Here is a 5107-nt window from a genome sequence, read left to right as displayed (position 1 = left end):
GTTCAAATGTCATTATTAAAGACGCTCTGTATAAACACTCGCCATCTCTATCTTGTTCTTATTATTTATCTGTAAGTGTCATTCCAATCGAGCACGAGACCTGTCAACAGCTCTCAATCCGAAGAAAATCGCTTAGAATCCTTCTGGAACGAGGGCCATTGACAGGCTCGTGCTCGATTGGAATGACACTGACAGATAAATGGTAAACAAACGATAGACGTGTCGAGTCTTTATCCAGAGCGATTCAGCGTCGTTAATCATTATGACAGCTGGACTTGTACGGTGGACCACAGTTTGTCGACTGAAGGTAGCCATTCTATAAAAATGGATGCTGGGTCCAATTTTGTTTTATTTGGTATAGATTCAACCAAATTTAACAAACCTATTAATGTCATAACAAACGACTTCTAAAATTCATAGGTTCGAGAAGTTGCTTGTTTGTTTGGAATGACTTTGACGGATTGTATTAATGTTGACAGTGTCGCTATTTTCATCACATACACGCAGCAAAATTTAGCATATTTAAACCGAAGATGTGTTATTGAATCCAATCACTTTAACCAACGAAATTATTGATTTGAAAATATTTTTTATCAGAACAACAAATTTTTGCTTTCAATAAAACATTTATAATTTAAATAATTTTCTTTTAATTTCAATAAAAAATTATGAAAAAGGGAACAATAAATTTGTTTATTGAAAAAATAAATAAATTTATTGTCTTTCGACCAATAATTTTATTTATTGAATTTAATCCATATTTTATTGAACCTACACACTCAATTCAGTTCGGTAATTTCCGCACAGCTGAACAGTCAGTAAAATTTTTCAACTGATAGCTCAGCAAAGTGGCGTTAATTTACTGATTTTCAGCGATATATTTACCGAGTTTATTCAAAACAAACGTCACTTCTACTGAGATCTCGGCTTTGTTAGCCGAGTGCTCAGCTGTGCAAAACTCGGTAAAAGTAGTGAAAAATGCTGGGATTCGGTAGAACAAGATTAAGTGTGTACAAATAAATTTTCTGTGTGTACACTCGGAATTGAAAACTGGTCTGAGTTGAGCAGTCATTTCGGTTGATTGTACTTGAACCGTAGATTTATAAATTGATAAAATTGATCTGTTGTTGTTTATGAGCTCCATATCATACAAAGTCACCGTACTAGTTCTAAGCTCCGTCACGGTACTGATGGCAAATCAACTAGACAAATGAGAATGAAACGGTTAGCAGTCAGCACAGTAAGCTATGCTTATATTAAATTTTGGTTCTCCCTCCAATGAATTGGTAACAGTAAGACAGTGCCAAAAACGGAATCTTACTGTAATATATTTTATGACAACCTACTGTTAAACCCGAATTACAATTTTGAAATTAGAGATGAACTATGTTTAATTTTTAAAAGCAACCCAAATAATGTAATTATATTCATTTAACCAAACTTATTTCGTGGAACTTGCTAGTAAACGAGACAAATGTATCAAAAGGGTCAAACATGTCGGGGTCTAAATCAGATTAGTTACCCTACTAGCATAATTTCTATATTCAAAATATGCCATTATTGTTATGCAATTTGTTTACTATCATGGATAACGTTAACTACAACATGCAGCCAAATTATTAGATTCAAGATTTTCGAATAGATTATTTTGGTAGGATTTTGCCATCCTTTAGTGCATGACTGCACTTTACAATCAAGGACAACTTACTATATGATCAACTGTAAGCTACGGGGTCATGTCATGACATGTCAAAATAAATTTTTCTGCGATAATCTCTTTGTATGCTCGTGGTGGACAAGTGCGAAAAAACGACGCAATATGGGGAGAACCCGGAAAACAGCATCGCGAAAGCTTTTTGGGAGGTCAGCTAACGCTGCCAATATGGTATTCATGGAAAAAACCGTAAGTACATATTTGCCATTAATTAAAATGTGCAAACTCAAGTGGCATAGAACATAACCTTACTTATTCGCAAATTGCTTTTCCTCTATTTTAAAAGGTTTCTGACACGCAGGAAGCCAAGTCCAAATCTAAGCCCAAGAAGCGCTTCAAAGGCCCTGCACAAACAAAATTGTTGATAGTTGAGGAACAGCTAAAGAAAAATAAGGATAAAGAAAATATTAATACGATATTTGTCGCGGACACTGAGCATGGCGGCGAAAACTTTTCCGCCGATAACACTGATGTTGACCCGCTAGATTTGACAGTTGGCCCAGAATCCTCGGTGAACATTGTTTCCGGCGATATATCAGACAGATTTTTGTCAGTTTTGGAGAAACCATCTGTTGACGTTGGGATCACATCGGAATCTAATCCAAATCCATTCGTCGGGGAACTGAATGAAGGAACAGCAAACAGTGCAAACGATACCCAACTTCAAGAGGAAATCTCGCAATTGCGAAAGGAAAATTTGAAATTAAGGAATCTGAATATGAAGCTACAGGAAGCATTGATGGAGAAACCGGGGGGAGATGTTTTCAGAGAGCTTCCAGGTTACCCGGACAAAGCATGGTTACTGAAAGTATCTCAGGCGGCCGATGAATCGGACTAAATGTTCGTTAAGGAGCTGGTGCTCCATCTATGGCCTGAAGGAATAGGAAATGCAACTGTTTCAGGTAGAAGATCCAACAACCCAAGCGGCAAAAGAAAGGCAACATCGATGGAAGAACCTGCTCAGCTCGAAGTATCGAATCCTCCGGATAAATTAGACCCGGAAAAAGTTGAATACATCAAGGGTAAATTAACTCACTGTCCTCTAGCTGCATGTATCATTAACAAGGGTTCCTTTGCAGATCGACTTTTCGAACGCAGGATCTTATTGAATGATCCTCGAGGCACCGCATTAAAAATTGCGAGAAAGGTTCCAAAATTCATTGCAATCGTCGTCGCCAACAACCCAACTCTCCGATCAGGATCCTAAGTGTTTTCATATATATAGCATTGTATTGTATTTAAGAATATAATACTTATACTGTTACTCTTCCGATTTTTCAGATTGATAGAATGAAATCGATATCAATCAACAGAGGCGCAAAGGCTGATGATTTTACTTAAAATTGACATGGTTTTAATGAATTGTTTTTTGAATAAATAAACATTTCTTATAGATTGAATTATTTGCTTTTTTTACATTAAAGTCTGTAAATTCCTTAAAAACGATCAAATGACCTAATTTGCTATTCTCCTGCTGTTGCTGTAGAAAACCTGCTTTAGGTATTCAAATGTTATTCAATAGCCCACGCATGGCATATTGTGCTATTGATTGTTTTGATTTCTCTTTGCTATTGATTTGATATGGTCAATAGCTAAACTTGTTGTTATTTTACTCTTGAAGGAGATATTTTTTGGTATTATGTTTTGCTATTTTAGCTCTTATTTCAACCTAACAAATACCAAGTTTAGCTGTCCTGCTATTTAATAATGAATAACAAAATATGGTATTCGTTTCCTATTCTTTTCTGATCGGGAAAGCCTGCAGAAAATGTACTGTATGATATATAATTACTGATTTGTTGTCGTTTTACCTTGCCGATCGCATAGAGTTTCCGATATCATTCGTCTTAAAATGATCTGCGCAGATCTTTAGTTTACTCACAGCTTGTACTCCACCTGCGTCAAATGTTAATTGAATGGAATGGACAGCTCTTCGGAACAGCAAATATCCACCCACTGCTGTCATCTGCCAAAATAAGCTTGTTGTTAGAATAATAGTTGACGATAGAAAAAACGTACCTTTCATTATCCCTAGGAAACGAGAAAAATGTTTTTCCGCCTACTTCTCTTTGTTATAATTTCGCACTTACGTCCCATTTTTGTTGTTGTGTATTGCGAATCTTTTCTTAAATCCACATTGCGACTTTTCAGGCATGCGCCACCGGGCCGTGCGTTGAGTTACGCGCCCATCTACACGGTAAAAAAACTTTATGTATTTAAATTGTCCATTTTCAGAAGATATTCGAGCTGTCAAAAAATGGGTATTTTTTGTTTCTAACAATGAGTACTTTTTATCCATTTCACAACTACTCGATGAGGTAATGTCTATGAGTATATTGATCTTGATAATGGGTGAAAAATCCTTAAGCATTATTTCAAGCGAGTTAACCTGCAAACTAAGGATCGTAGTGGAACCTGCAAATTATCGCCCTGCATCGGAGTCCGTGGCGGAAACGGAACATTTCGGCAATGCTCCGAAAACAACGTCTGTTTAGACTACTGAGAATGTTGAAAATATGCGCCAGTTCGGCATTTTTAGAGCAGCCAAAAGATCCAGCCATCAAAAATATAACCAGTTGACGGTTTTATTTTGTTAAGTATTATTAGAATAGGAACTTTCTAGATTCATATACTTTTATAAGGAAACAATAATGTGAAATGAATGTTATTTTATTTTTTTTTTTTAATTCAGAAAAAATTCTATTGACAATATTTTTCTTTCTGGCGCTAATTTCATGAAGGTATTTTTTACGCATTTTGTTGTAACAGTTCTGCGAAAAATAATGGGTGAAACATACCCAGGTTGACGTACAAGGTCTGTACTCATTTATGGGTACAAACGCTTTACCCATTTAATGGGTTATTCCACTTTTATTGAAAATGAGTAGTTTTCTACGTTCTAATGTTCTAATTTTAAATTTCTAATAGTTCAAATGGGTACTTGATTTTATCAGTTTATCATTTTGGGTGTTGTCTTGATGGGTCAGATGTAAACAACCGCAGTTTTCCTATGTATGGTTGCCAAGTTTATATAAGATTTATTTAAAAAAAAATCGTTTTTACGTATTATAACGATTTTTTTTTGAATTGATGTTTTATTATGTATATTGGACCTAAAATTTATCGTATGGAATGGAAAACTGTATATAGCTTAATGACCTAATTGCGGAAAAGTAAACGTCATAAAATGGAGATACTAGCGCTACGAGCGGATGATTGGCCTACTAATGAATATTCAAAATCGCCGTTTTTTTACGAGCGTGAAATTTTCGCTGAAGGTGGTGTAGCAAGAACTGCGTGTGTTTCAATTCGAAAAAAATGTTATTGAATTCAAATGAACGACAGAAGGCACAGTTGATTGAGAGGTAACGGGGAGTGGCAGTCCCTTTTCGA

At 35.7% G+C, this 5107-nt stretch overlaps 1 pseudogene; it reads left to right on the top strand.

Annotated features, from left to right (window-relative positions):
* The first annotated feature begins 2151 nt into the window (after nt 1-2151).
* Nucleotides 2152-3037, top strand: LOC131695622 (uncharacterized; annotated as a pseudogene).
* The last annotated feature ends 2070 nt before the right edge of the window (nt 3038-5107 follow it).

The sequence above is a fragment of the Topomyia yanbarensis genome, unplaced genomic scaffold, assembly GCF_030247195.1.
Source record: "Topomyia yanbarensis strain Yona2022 unplaced genomic scaffold, ASM3024719v1 HiC_scaffold_48, whole genome shotgun sequence".
In the NCBI taxonomy this organism is placed as follows: domain Eukaryota; kingdom Metazoa; phylum Arthropoda; class Insecta; order Diptera; family Culicidae; genus Topomyia; species Topomyia yanbarensis.
This window is presented reverse-complemented; position numbering and strand designations above follow the sequence as displayed.